We start from the raw sequence: 14,220 nt of genomic DNA on the forward strand, positions 1-14,220 counted from the left end.
TATGGACTCACCTAATGTTTTTTACCTATAGACATTTTACCACTTGTGTGACTTCTCGAAGACTTTTGCCAGCATTCTTTCCATTAGACATACCAGGACAAGAGTGTTTCTCACGGGATTTGAAAGAGACTTTATTTTAAATACCTCTGGAAAATAATATGTCAGTCTAATACTGTCTGTGATTTTCCCACATTCTTCACAGCAACATAGGGAACTTTCAAGCTTTCTTCCCTGTTAAGTTTCATATTTTCTGTTTATTATTTGAAAATTTTTTAGGGGAAGAGCCTCAAATTCATTTTCACAGAACTGTTGTTCTAAACCTCAAGCAAGAACATGCAAACATTGTAAGGCACTGAGGAACCAGGTTTTTTTAGCTAATGATTTAATACTGTAAATTTAATTTTTTTCTTTCTTGTTTACTCCAAGTCATCTCAACATGTACAGCATAATAGGTACCTGTCCCTGGTTTTTAATTTCCTCATTCTGTTTTCAAAAGAAAATACAATTCTTCTTTAGCTCCTGTTGCCATTGAGAGCAATACTAAAAACCCCAAAGAACACAGATGGAGTCAGGATGAATCTTGTTTAACTGTAAAATCTATAAAATAAAAGTAACCCCAAAGAAAATCCAGATTTAGATTACAGATTCATGAAATCAGAGCCCTAAAGTGATAGATTTATACGTATCTTTGCAAATTCTTGAAACAAGCATTCTTACTCATTCTTATTTATTGTTAGAAATACTAAATACTTTACCTGCATAAATGTAATTATACTGCTATAGCTCATGTCTTTTGGAAAATGAAAATTGCATATAGAAGAGTGATCTATGTTCTTACTATTTCATTTTAAGTTTTCCAAGAGGTTGGATTCAAGCCTTAGTTTCCTTTTTCTTATACTGAATGTTTAAATTTATTTCTAGATTTGTGTATATGATGGATGGGTTCTCTGGTTTGATGGATATCCTTTCTACTTTGCATGCACCTAAGTAGACAAATAAATGATACAGACATCAAAAAAATAAATCCAACTCAAAGTTGTGTATTAGTGTGTTATACAAATATTGGTGCTTTAAATGCAGGAGTTTTACCTTCAGCTTCAGCTTCCTGTTGCACCCTGGGAGAACTGGTAACAGGTAAGGAAATGAAGAGTCAGATTTAGAGCAAGGTTTTCTCTGCTGAATTGATTGGAACTTTTCCACCGATTTTTCAAGGGACATGTCTGAACCAGCATTTACCCCAGCTGCATAAGGTCTAAGTCTGCCACTTATTCCAGATTATACACAATCCAGTGGATTTTTTCATGAGGCAATAGATAGTGACTAGGTCAATGCATTTGACCTAGGCAATGTCATCTATCAACCTCAGTTTCCACTAATACAGGCAAACCAACAACACTCATGAAAAATAAACAGACTGTGTGTGGTCGTATATTTCTGTACATAAATGTATACCAGCAGTCAAGGCGCTACTATGCCCAGGTGTTAGCTGTTTAATGTGCATGAGTGGATTTGGAGGAGGAAAGGATTCAAATAGTGCAGCAGAGCTAGGAAGGTGAAAGTGGTACAATGATGCAGAAAAGTATTCAGATTAGTATACAGAACAGAAGTTCCCTTTTAACTTGCTACATTTGAGGAACTTCCCAAAAATTTTTACCTTTTTGTCCACTTGTCCAGCAGTTTGGTGGTCTGAACAGAGAAGACAAAAGGACAAAATGGTATTTGCAAACAAAAAAGCAATGCTGAACATCCTTTATAACCCTTGCAGGTATGACTTTGGCACCTTGGAGACCTAACACTCTGCCACAGGTTAAGATGAACTTGATCTCCAAAACAGATTCTTGTAACCAGTATAAAACCTACAGGTGCAAAGTCTCAAACTGCTGAATAAATGGACTCCACCATCATCAAACTGCTCATTTTCAGGTATCTAAATGCAGATTTGTAAAAATTACTTCTTGTCTCTCAAGGCTAAAAAACGTGGTTTGTGTTCCTTACTGATCACCAAATATCTCAGCTGTGTCCAAATGCGTGGCCGTGTTTTCCCATGCACCGGGAGGAAATGGAGCGTCTCATTGCCCTGCAGCTGTGACTCCCCCCACAGCGAATAGGTGATGACAGACGGGACATTGGTTTTGGAATTCACATGATTTCTGAAATCCCATGTGCTTGCTGGTGGGCATGGCAGTATTTATTCTCATCATTTTACACCCAGATTTCCCCTCTGCTGGCTTATCTTAGAACAGATAAAGACAATTACTCTGTGTGTATGTATACATTACTATTATTTGAAAAAAACCTCAGATATTTCCTGCTCTTTTTCCATTCCTGCCTCCCACTATAGCCCAGCCCAGCCCACCCCACCCCGGGGAAATACTCTTCATGCTGAGGGCGTGCATTGTGTGGGTACTGGCAAGTGCTCAGAGGTTACGCTAGGAGGGAGGCAGCAGCTGAGTCAGAAGCACTGTGGTAGCGCTGGGCTGGGGGCAGTCAGCAAAGAAACAGCAGAGGCAGTTCTTCTGCTTCTGGCTGCTAATGAGCTTTCTGGTGGCAGTTCCCTTCTCATCAGGACTATTTGTTTTAACAGGCTGCTCTTTGTTGACTTTAGGCTTGTTTTCCTTGCCATGCAATACAAATATTCTCAGGCGTTAAGCTTTCCTTGCCCCTACTGCCTTCTTTTCATCTGGGACCCTGTAGGAGCTAAATTTAAACTTGATTGATAGCATTTAATCCAGAGAGGGTCAGGGTGCTATTTTCCTGTTAAATGTTCTTTGGTTTGCATCTTCTGTTTACAATCACGTCTCTAAAGAACTGTAGTCAGCCCTGCTTCCCAATGAAATCTCTTCTGCTTTCCTTGCCACTGTGGGATAGTTGCTCTTAATTATGTGGAGCCTCATGCTGCTTTGTCTGATCCTAGATGGAAAAGAACAACAGCTATGGGCCTTTAAACCAGATGATGCCATGACTTAGATAGTCTTTCTGTTATAATAGATAGCAGGCCCCAAATTCCACTATTGTAAACCACTAAACATGGAAATACGAAAGCAGTCCTTGTTGTTTTCCCTTTCCTGACAGTCTTTGAGAAACATCTTCCTTGAACAACCACATGTTCAGCATAACCATATGAGTTCTTTTTTATAGCTCTGAAGACAGCAATCTTACTGTCTGTTTCAGTTACTGGATGTAAGTAAAAAATTTCTCTCTACCAGATGTCTGTGCAATCTTATACACGGTATTTGCACATACTTTGAGCATGACACCTCTTGCTGATGTCAGCTAACTGTGTGCATAGGCTTTTATTGACTGTACCTAGTTACTTTATATTGCCATTGCCTCTGTGGTAAAATTCAGATATTCCTAGCAAGATGGAGGGGTTTAGGGCTGGGGAAAGAAAGGCAGGATGTCTTGACTTACGACTTTACACATTTTCACTTTTTCGGGAGAGTATACGCTCTTTTGTTGAGGAGTTACAGTCTTCTGTTTTCAAAAATAAATCCTCTATCACTGATGATATATGCACACATGCACACACATGAAAGCAAATGAAAGAAAAACACCTGAGCCACTATGTGAGGTTAGAATACTTTTTAATAGTTTTAAAAGCCTTTTTCATTTGTTCGCCTCTATAGTCATGTCATATTCTTCATGATATACCTGCAGTGTTCCAATGTACAAGAAGTACATTGACAGTCCTCTGCCTGCACATGTGTATAAGGTTAACTAGTCAGTACTCTTCCATGGTAGAGTCAATCAGGGTTAGAAATTGTATTTTATGAGTTGTTGACAAATTTATCCTAAAAAATGTATGTCCTGACTCTAACACTGCTCTCAAGTAGCTGGTGCTTTCTGTTCAGGCAACCTGTCAAAAAAAATTCTTTAATACACAGAATTTTGAGTATGAATTATTTTTAAAATATATCATAGCAGAGAGATACCTCACAGTCAAGAACCTTGCCGTTTTTACGCAGTTTTTACACATGATTATGCGTTTACAAGTTGTTGCTGTAATAGTTGAAGTGTATATTCTTGTGCAGAGTTATGCAGGTATATGCACACACACTCAAATGCTCTACCTCATGCAGAGAGAGAACACATTTAAACAAGTCAGTACACCTCTTGAACTATGCTGCTAGAATCCTTAGGGCTTAGCTGCTAGGAAGCCAGCAGCACTAGACTGGCTTATATGTTAAAAATGGTACTGGATGAAATAATACTTGTCAATTGGAAGTGCAAAATTTTGAAGCAGAAAATTACTCTCCTGAGAAACACAAAAATAATGCAAAAAAACCCCAACCAAACCCCTCCAAAAACCTAACAAGAAAACATGAAGAAAGTAGATGGGAAGAACTGGGGACTAGTACTTGTTGAAGACCCTGTGAAGTGCTGGAAAATAGGAGAAGGATCAACTCATTTTTCAAGAAAGAATCACAAGAAAAAAGATGAGGAGATCTCTGCATCTTATATATACAAGATGAGGGCTTAAATTTACCTAGTTTAGTTGTATAAAAATTAGGTGTCTGTCTTGGGTAGTGCCTTCATCTCACTTTGTCAGCATGGGATGCAGGAGTGGCCACAGGAATGTATGTACTAGTTGAGAGCAGACGCCACTCTTACCTGGTCTTCCTTTTCCAACAGAGTCCATAAATGCGTGATTAGGAGTAAATAAGGACAGAAAAAGTATGCATTATTCTTACCTCTTTAAGTCCTGTGCCATACCCAACATTTTTTAGCTGAGGAGGATTTTGGGGGACCTGCTGCACTTTGTCTGTTTAACAGCCTTTGGCAGCTCCTTCCTCCAAATACTTGTCCAGTCTGTCTTTGAGCCCATGTGAATTCTTTCCTTAGACAAGAACAGCTATAGATCTATGTTGCATGAAGAACCATCTCCATTTTTTGCTCCAAACCTGGATCTTACTGCCTTTGTGTGATGGTTCCTAGTTCGTATATTGGAAGAGAGAGGGAAGAGGTAATTCCTAAGCATCTTCTTAAGGCCACTCATGATTTTGTAGACATCCATCATATTTCACTCAAGTTGCCTCTTTTCCAGCCTGAGGACTCCTACTACTACTCCGTTGTTCCTTATGTAGAAGATGTTTCATGCCTTTCCCATCTTTATGGCTCTTTCCTAGTTTTCATATGTCATTTTCAAAAGAAGGTGACCAGTACATTACACACTGATACAGCATCTAACTTCCCTGAGTGATCATCACTTAGCATTTCTGGACTTTCTAGAGGGCATTTTGCTCCTATGTGCTAGAAGAATTTAGTCCTGTTTTTGACTCCTTCAGCATTTGCTTCTTGCTCTTTTTTTGGTTTCCTTATGTTTTTATATTTGATATGCTAGAATGCAGATTACTGTATATGTTCTTTGCCTGGATACCACTTCCATCTTTTTTAAGAGTATCTTGTGTCTAATTAAGTGCCCTATTTTGCTATTTGATCATATCAGCTTCCCTTTAACCTTCTTCAAGGCTTACCTAATAGATGACAAATGAGGAACCACTAGCAAGGTTTCAGCACTGAGTCCTGCACTATTATCTCCATCACATTTTTACCTGCATCTTCTACCTTATTTTTAACAAAGTTCTTGTAAAATCAAAACAAACCAAAATACAGTTCTCATCTGGAAGCTGAGCACAAGGTTTTGGATTTCTTGACCTATGGTGTCCTGAAAGACATCAAATTTAAGCACATTGGAACCATGGTACATGGAGAGGGAAGGTAGCCCCAAGGGGATTTATTCCCCCTATCTTAAAACGAGACTGGAAACTGCCTATCTTGTCTCATCGCTGACTACAGGGGGATCTGGGTGACCAACTTAGATATGAGGCTAGATGACTCATGGTTAATGTGCTATAGTTAGTTTAATTTCAGTGTCAAATAATCCGATGCTGCTTTCTCAGTCAGCTTGGAAAAGCACCAATGTTAGGTAAGAAACACATCGCTGTGGGTAGAAGCATGTGAAATAAAGGCTCTGATGAAGACAGTGGTTACTGGAGATTAGCTGCAGAAGTAATTTGACAAGAACAGTTGATTTTTCCCAACTTTAGTTGAATCAAATATACTTGAATCTATTGGTGTTAGATTTATATAACTTGAAGTTATTTGTCCAAAGCATTCAATATTTTCCTCGGTCTTCCTGCTTTCCTTTAAGCTCCTGCAGCTTTTCCTTCACCCTCATATAACCATAAGTAGGGAGGAGGTTTGATAGTGATATTTTCTATTCTCACTTTCCTTTTGCTTACCTAGCTGATCTAAGTTGGTGTGTGGTGTGTGATCCCAAGATTCTATAGTCAGTAAAGGGACTTGGGGAGATGTATAACAGGAGATAGTGAAAGAGGGACCACAGCTTTGGCACAAGTTTGCTCATAGACTGGACTAAGCCAGTCGTGAAACCTCACCCTTGATTTATAAACACTAATTATCTTTTAATGTTACCATTGTAATTAATACTCTATTCCCATTTTTTTTGTTGTTTATGCCACTCCCTGGGGGAACAATTTATATTTTCATTGTGTTTCTTTGTAGAGAAAAGGCTAGGAACATTTTAAAAATGCATGAAAGCTTAGTAGTCCCTTCATACCGTATTTTAAATGAGTTGATGTTAAATGACTCACAATAACGTTACCTTAAATCTTAGTAAGTGTAATATGTCTGTGGCCAAAGCAAAACTGTCTAAGCAACTAGTCTGAATGCCACTTTGTGCAAATTTCATGACTGCAGAAGAAAATCTGTGTGTAGCATTGAAACTCAGTTTTACATTTTTGCTCTCCTACATGCAAATGTGTATGTCCAATAAGACAGTGGTGGTGTTCATGTGGGGTTCTCGCAAAAGGCAGCTGAGTCTTTGTTACTAGGGTCCTACCAGATATGCTGACCCCTTCAGGGGAACATCAGGAGGCAACTTGTCTACTAATAAATAATGTTTATGAGAAACATCATGATACACATATGAAAGGCTAACATAGAAAAATGTGGGAAAGGTCTTCATCTTCAAAATGAATACTCAGCTTGTGACACTGCATGAGTTTTGCTTTTCCAGAGCAACTTATACAGAGGACAAAACTATACATCCCTCTTTTCAGTGCCTTGCCTTTAGCCTCTCAGCCTTCATATGTTTTTAAATGAAGGCCTTTATGTATTAGGTCACAAATGCCTGAGCTTCCAGAAAGCACTTCTAATAAAAAGCAGTTGTGTGGGGTCTTAAATGGGACTCAATAATTCACAGCTTTCAGACTTTCCTCTTCTATCCTGTTTAATGTCTCTGTTTGCCCGAGTTCAGAATTGTGGAAGAATCATTCTTCCTCTCCCTTATTACTAATGGCAATGACTAAACCGTTACTCGTTTCAATGCTGTACTTAAACCCAAAATTACTTCAGGTCCTCAACCTCAACACAGCTTATCATGAACACAAGATAAAAACTCTCTTCCTCCATCTTGGTGGCATGTTGCTAAAGTTAGTTAATTCATGGTGTTTGATATTTTTTTAATTCACATATGAAGTAATACCCCGTATCTGTGTGCTCAGGACATGACCCTACCATCAACTTCTGTAAATGGGGAGCATCCTGCAGATTTCGATACGTTGCTTTTGAAACATACCTTTCTGGCATTTCTGGGGTACTTTCCTACTGTAGGATGCTCTGCTTAGAGTATTTGTCTTTCCCTCCTCCTTTCCTCACTCACCCTTTTTCCTATTAATGGAACCAAAATATCAAAAAAGAGACTACAGCTGTGGACACTACACAGATGCCCTGGCAGTATGTCAAACACTTCCTGTTTTCACATTGAGACTGAAAAAAGTTCCTTCTCTCTTCCTCTGCTCCTGAGTCTACCAGCCTCTCCACAGCTGTCATTTTGCCAGACTTTGCTAGTCAATAACTGAACAACCAAATTGACAGCATGGCCACGGTAAGATAACTTCTATAATAACTATGATGATCTGAAACAAAATACATTGCAGAAATATCTTTCATTGAATGAGAAGACAAGGACAAGGTGTCCTGTGAGGTCCTAAAAAGTCCAGAAGTTACAAGTTTGGTCTTGCATATTTCAGTTTCATCGTGTGTAGTAAAGGAGCAGAAGAGTAAAAAAAACAAAAAAACCCAAAAAAACAACAAACCAACAACAAACTTCTGAGTCTCTTTCAATCCAAAGCAACTGCCTGAGGGGCAGTCTTGTCTATTATGTGCTTTTCTCATAGGCTGTTTCTGGTAAACAGTTTGCCTTAAAAATGTCTGTCACCATTATCCCTGCACTTACAGGGAATGCTATTATTTTGAATGCACAACATGCCCCACTGAGACAGCCATGTAATCAATACAAGACTGCCTGATGATGTTCTGAAAAATATTCCTTGAGGATCTTTCTGTATAGCTATTTCTTGAACTTGCTCCCTGTGGTAAAGTACAATTGCCTGAATTTTTCCAGTAGAGAAACCTCTAGTAAAAAAAGCCCCCTATAAAAGTAGCCTGGTGAGCTGCAGGACAAGAACCTTTGTGTGGGCTTTTCTCGGTAATAAACCTTTTTCTTTTTTCATTGCACTGCTTAGTTACTCTGAAAGATGAGTGGCCATTTCTTACTATTTGACACATGGACTTTCTGAAAATTAAAGTCCAAGCTACATGCTATTCCCTCCTTAACTGCCAGATAGATTGTATTTCTCTCTACTTTGTTACATGTACTACCAGGAAGAACCTGAAAAAAAAAATCAAAAACACTGCAAATTCAGACAGCATGTATACAGTGGTGGTGTATGGGACACTCCAAGAATATAAAGAAGTAACACAAACATTGACTGACTTTGGGAAAGTACTACAGGTCTATCTCTGTCACTCTACAATCTTGCCCCTTCTGGAGGCAAAAATATTTTTACAGTACAATCCAGTTCCTGAACCATCAGTTGTAAAATATTGAAGTGACCAATATAAATCACAAAGTTACATTCCAATTTGAGGAGAGTTCATCAAGATCCTCACATCTACCAAGACAAAGGAGGACCTCAGAATTCCCACCTACATTTTATTTCTATTTATTGTAGATTAACATTGTTACTGCAAAGAAGGAAGACTTCTAAAGTGTAAATTCAGAAATTTTATTCATAAAATGTAGGAGGTTATTGTCTCCTCTTCCTCTGGTGAGACGTCCATAGTGCAAACCTCTCCTGGGGAAATGAAGTGACCTTGGGACCCCAGGACACCACCTCATGTGAAGCATGCAGTAAGAAGAATAGAAGGAAGAAGGAGCTAAGGATAGGGAAATTTGACCTATGACAAGAGTCAGAGGAAGGGAGTTTGTTTAGTCTGGAATGGTAAAAAATGAGAGAGGTCATGACGGCAGTTTTTTAATACGTAAGCAGTTACAAAAAGATTAATTAATATTAAAGAAATATTGAAACAGTAGCACACGCAGCTAGGGAAGGTAGAAGGTTTCCTCCACTGGAGATTTTTGAAAGGAGGTTAAGATAAACCTCCCATTCAGATTGTCTTGGTAAATGTCATCTTACCTCTAAGCAAAAGGAGGGCATAGATAATCCTCTGTGGTACTTTGCAGCTCTGTATTTCTATGATTCTAGGATTCATTTCTGGAGATGTGTAAGATCTCTGGCAGTACCCTGCTCTTTCCAAAGCTGCTCAGCAGCCTTCCCACCTCCCTGGAAAACCCATGGCACCTGCAGAGCTGGATCATAGACCCTTTTCCACCTTGGCCACCCCACAGAACCTTGCTATGCCTACTGGATGCAGAGAGAGTGTGTGCTGATAGATACCCAAGATGATTCTATTTCACCCTGGAAATGTCAGGCATTATCTTCTTTTCAACCACCTACAAAAGGCTACATTCAAGAAATCCACAGACACATAATAAAATGCATGAGGATGGAAGATCAAAGCAGTCAGCCAGAACCTTATAGTTTTAATATACAAATGCCACGGCTGGACAGCAGGTGAGAACAAAGTCTGTTTTTCCTGTTGTCCATCTTCGAAACATTCTTAGCAATTACATTCAGCATCTGCTACTGTCGAGGTCTTGACCATACTTGTCCAATTATGACAGAAAGATTTCTCTTCTGTTTTTCCCACTCTTCTGCCTAAAATAAAACCATTTTACAGCTTCCATTTTCTGCTGTCTCGCCAATAAATATCAAAAGTGCCCTGTATAAAGGAGGAACCTTATGTGTCTCTACTCACTGCACAGCCAGAAACAACTAAAATGGGAACCAAGGAAATTGTTTGGCTATTAAGTTCTGAGGTTTGATAAAAAAGACATTTCTTTAGAATTGTGTTTTTTTCTTGCTAGGTCTTTCTTTCTTCTAGTATCCTCCCAAATCAGATCTGTTCTTTACTTACCAAAATGTGAAATGCTTGTAACGGTGACCAAGAAGGGAAAAGCAATTGAGGAAAAGAAGAGATGGTTTCTTGCTAGTGCACCTCACTTAATATTCTTCAGCTATCTTCTATCCTTAGTGAACCCTGCTGAGTTACCTGATCAGAGGAGTTCCTAACATTCTTTGTGAATGTGACTGATTCAAACCCTCTTATTCAAAACTAAACCCTTTTTTCCCCCTTTCCATGGACTCACCTGTCCATGATGGGTCCGTGAGGATGTCTCCAAAGGCTCTGCAGTCCCATACTAGGCCTGTAACAGAGCATACAAGAATGCCCTGTGAGAAGGAATGCAGGGAGGCCACCAAGCTCTGCTTCGTCAGTTCTCGCCATCCCATTGGGGAGAATAAAACTCTTAAATTATTTCTTGTTCCACAAAGTTGTCTTTACTCTTTTAATTACAACTGCATTGTTGAGCAATCAAGTACGTGATTTCTAACAACCCCAGCCAACAGCCATTGCCCCAGTCTCTTCAAATTTGGCTTGAAGCAAGCTGTAGGTTGCACAACTCCTCATCTGATCACAATATACATAGGCAGTTTAATGAAATACCTGATTCTTCTCTAAAATGTAAAATCCATTGCTTTTCTATAAAGATGGTATCCCAACACCTTCTGTCACCCTTTGCCATCGCATCCTTTATTCAAGTAATTTCATTGTTTCAAAATCCTAATTGTGTTGCTGTAATGCTGCCATCTCACTGTAGCTAAAAAATTAGTTACAGTAACTATAAGCCACATTTTCCTTCGTTTTCCTTCTTTCTTTTTACCACAAGACATGCTGCCATATATGAAAATGGTCATGTCAAGCTAAAAAATTGCCTGTAATCCATCCATTCATCCTTAGCGTTTGAGATTCCTATACAATTTCTCTGTGAAAATTTCTTCCCATGTAATTCTTTTTTTTTATTTTGATCAACAAGCTGTCAATATTCTCCACATTAACTCTGTTTTGGATTCTCCATAGCATCTTCACTCCCTGTCCCCTACTTTCTCCTTCCAGCAGCATTCACAGTCTATTGTATCAACAAAAGTCCTTTCCTCTGAGTTTAACAGATCTTATTCAAAGTGGGACCTTGATCAAGGGTTGCAGTTTACTCAGAAACTGGTCACCTTGAACTATGGAAATGATCCTTATGCAGTTAATGATAAAGATTATCATCTATTTTTCACATGTATTCCACACACAATTCCTTTTCAATATTCTTTATATCAAAGGCATTAGGTCCACAACATGTGAATTTTCTTATTCCAGAACACTAGCACAGCACAGACAATGCTCGGCAGAACCATGGGTTAAACAGGTTTGTATTGTCTGGAGCAGTTACAGAAATGCTTTAGGGACTCATTGGAGAACTCTGTGTTGTGTTGTCATTGAAAAGCTCAATGCCACAACCAAATCTGCCACGAACTGTTGTAAAATTTGTCAGAAGTGAAGGAATGTGATTTAAAGATATGGTTGTTTTATGATCGTTGAAATTGGATCCAGAGAAAATAATGATACAGTGGGCACTGAATTCTTTGTGTTTCCATTTGTACCAGAGAGACTATTAATAATTTCAGCAGAGTCACAGCAACAAAAAGCAGGTGGGATTTGGGTCCATGTCCCTGTGTAGTGGAAGGTGTGCATTTGAGAAACACCATCCTGAGAACATTTCTGCTGAAAGGACCATAACCCTGAGCCTACACAAGAGTTGTTTGTGGCATCTCCTACTTAACTCAAAGGAAGACCCTTACCTCAGATGCTGTTTGCCTTGCCTGATGTTTGCTTACAACACGATTGCATGCTCTGGGTCTCACACTTTTCCTGTCTTTTTAGTACTGGGATTTGAATGAAAACAAGAAATTCAATTCAGATTCTAAAAACTGTCTGCTCCAGAGCACTAGTGGCTCTTGTAACATCTGAACTGGAATAGAAGCCCTACAGTGCTGATGGGTCCCTATATGGGCAGAAAGAGGCCACAGAAGTAGCTATTTTGTTCATGTTTCTGGCATATAATGACGCCAGTGGTGATATGGTGTTTCCCAGGAAGATCAGACCATGAGAATCACTTCCCATTTACCAGTGGCTCTCCCTGGTGACTGCTCACAGGCAACACAGTAAACACTGTTTGCTATAGACCATCTTCTCCCCTCAGTTAAATCCTCCTTGCTCCCTTGGTCCCTGGTCTGTAGGGTACAAACCCTTCCCTGTTACAGCAACAATGTTCATAACCTTGGTTGATGATTCATTGAGTTCAGCCATCTTTGGGAAGCAATTTCTGCCTCCAGTTGCAAGGAAGCGGCACCAGGTTACCCAGATGCTTAGGAGAACAGAGCACTTTCTGCCCTCCACATGGGATGCTGCATCCATCTCATCAGGAAAATGAGGGAAAAGTGAGAGCTTTTCTTTCCCCTTCCCTCTAGTTTAAATACCCTGAAAATGAGATGCTGGCTTCCTCAGAGACAAGGAGTGTGCAGTCTGCTCTGCTGGTTGTTAGCAATGCAAGTCATGTAAATTCTTTGGATTTTCAGGCATCAGCCAAGCCCAAAACCTTTAAGTGTGAACCTGCCATGTGCATGACTGGCTGATGAACTGCATCGGCCCAGACAAGCTTGACTAGTATAAAGAGATGTGGCTGTAGGTAGACCTGATGCAATGATGTGATAAGACTAGATCACAGGTCCTAAACTGACAAGGGAAGCGCGATGGGAGTCAACTCAATGTTTGGAGCCTAAAGGGGAAGTGTCTCAGCCCCTCCACCAAGGGATGAGCTTGCTGCACATGGCATAAGGAGCATTGCTGCTGCCTTCATCATAGACACATTGAGTTACAGTGGTCTGTTTTACACATCTGTAGATCAGAAGATTAAAGAGAAGACAAAGCTGTGAGTGGATCACCCATATAAAATGAATTTGCTGTTTCACTTTGTTCTTTTATGAGCAGAATACAAACATTGAAATTGTAGCTGAAATACAAAAGACGTCATACCTGAGTCTGCCTTCAGTTAAGTATTTCATCTATGTCTTTAAGAGATACAAACTGGTGAAACTCTGAAGGTAGAGTGACATAACTTACTCTGCACATATGGAGATGTAAGAGAGAAATTACATGTCATGAATGTTACAGTACAGCATTTAACAGTATGGTAGGGAACTCCTCTTAGCGCTGAAAGTTACAAAAATAACAAAAAAACCTAGACTCAACTTTCATTTTGAGCATTTCATCATACTAAAATTTGAATTATAACTTATTTATTGTGCACTGTTTTGAATTTCTAACCCAGATAAAAATTCCAGTAACTGGTTTCACAAAGGCCTGAGTAAGGCATTGAGAACTGGAAGCATTGTTTTTGTGTGATAGTTTCGCAAACAGATGGGCATGTCTTTGAATGAAACCAATGAGAATATTAAACATTGCCTTCTGGGAATATTAAACATGGAGATTATTAGCGGATCTCCAAGAACACAGCTTTGTGTCAGGTTCTATTTTCTCTGTTTCTACACATAAATACTGCATGGGCAGTATGGGTGGAGCAATTTGCTTTCATACTTCCTCGTTTAAAATTGTGTTTAGTAGCTTAGATCAAGACCGGGGTTATATTTTCATCTTTCTTTTTTCTCTTAGAATTTGGTTTTGATATGGGGTTTGCAGATGTAGGGGTACCTGGGGTGTGGGAGGCAATGTGGAAGAGGAAGCTGGACTGGGAGCATGTAGTGCGTTTTTGGTTCCTCCCCGGGGCAGAGATGACAGCTGGGATTCGTGTGCCTAAGCAGCCTCTAATGTGGGAATGCTCGCGGGCAAAGTGCCATGCCACAGGCTACGGCATAAGACATTGAGAAATGAAAGGAAGAAAACCAT

Source organism: Falco naumanni, chromosome 6 (assembly GCF_017639655.2).
Source record: "Falco naumanni isolate bFalNau1 chromosome 6, bFalNau1.pat, whole genome shotgun sequence".
NCBI lineage: Eukaryota > Metazoa > Chordata > Aves > Falconiformes > Falconidae > Falco > Falco naumanni.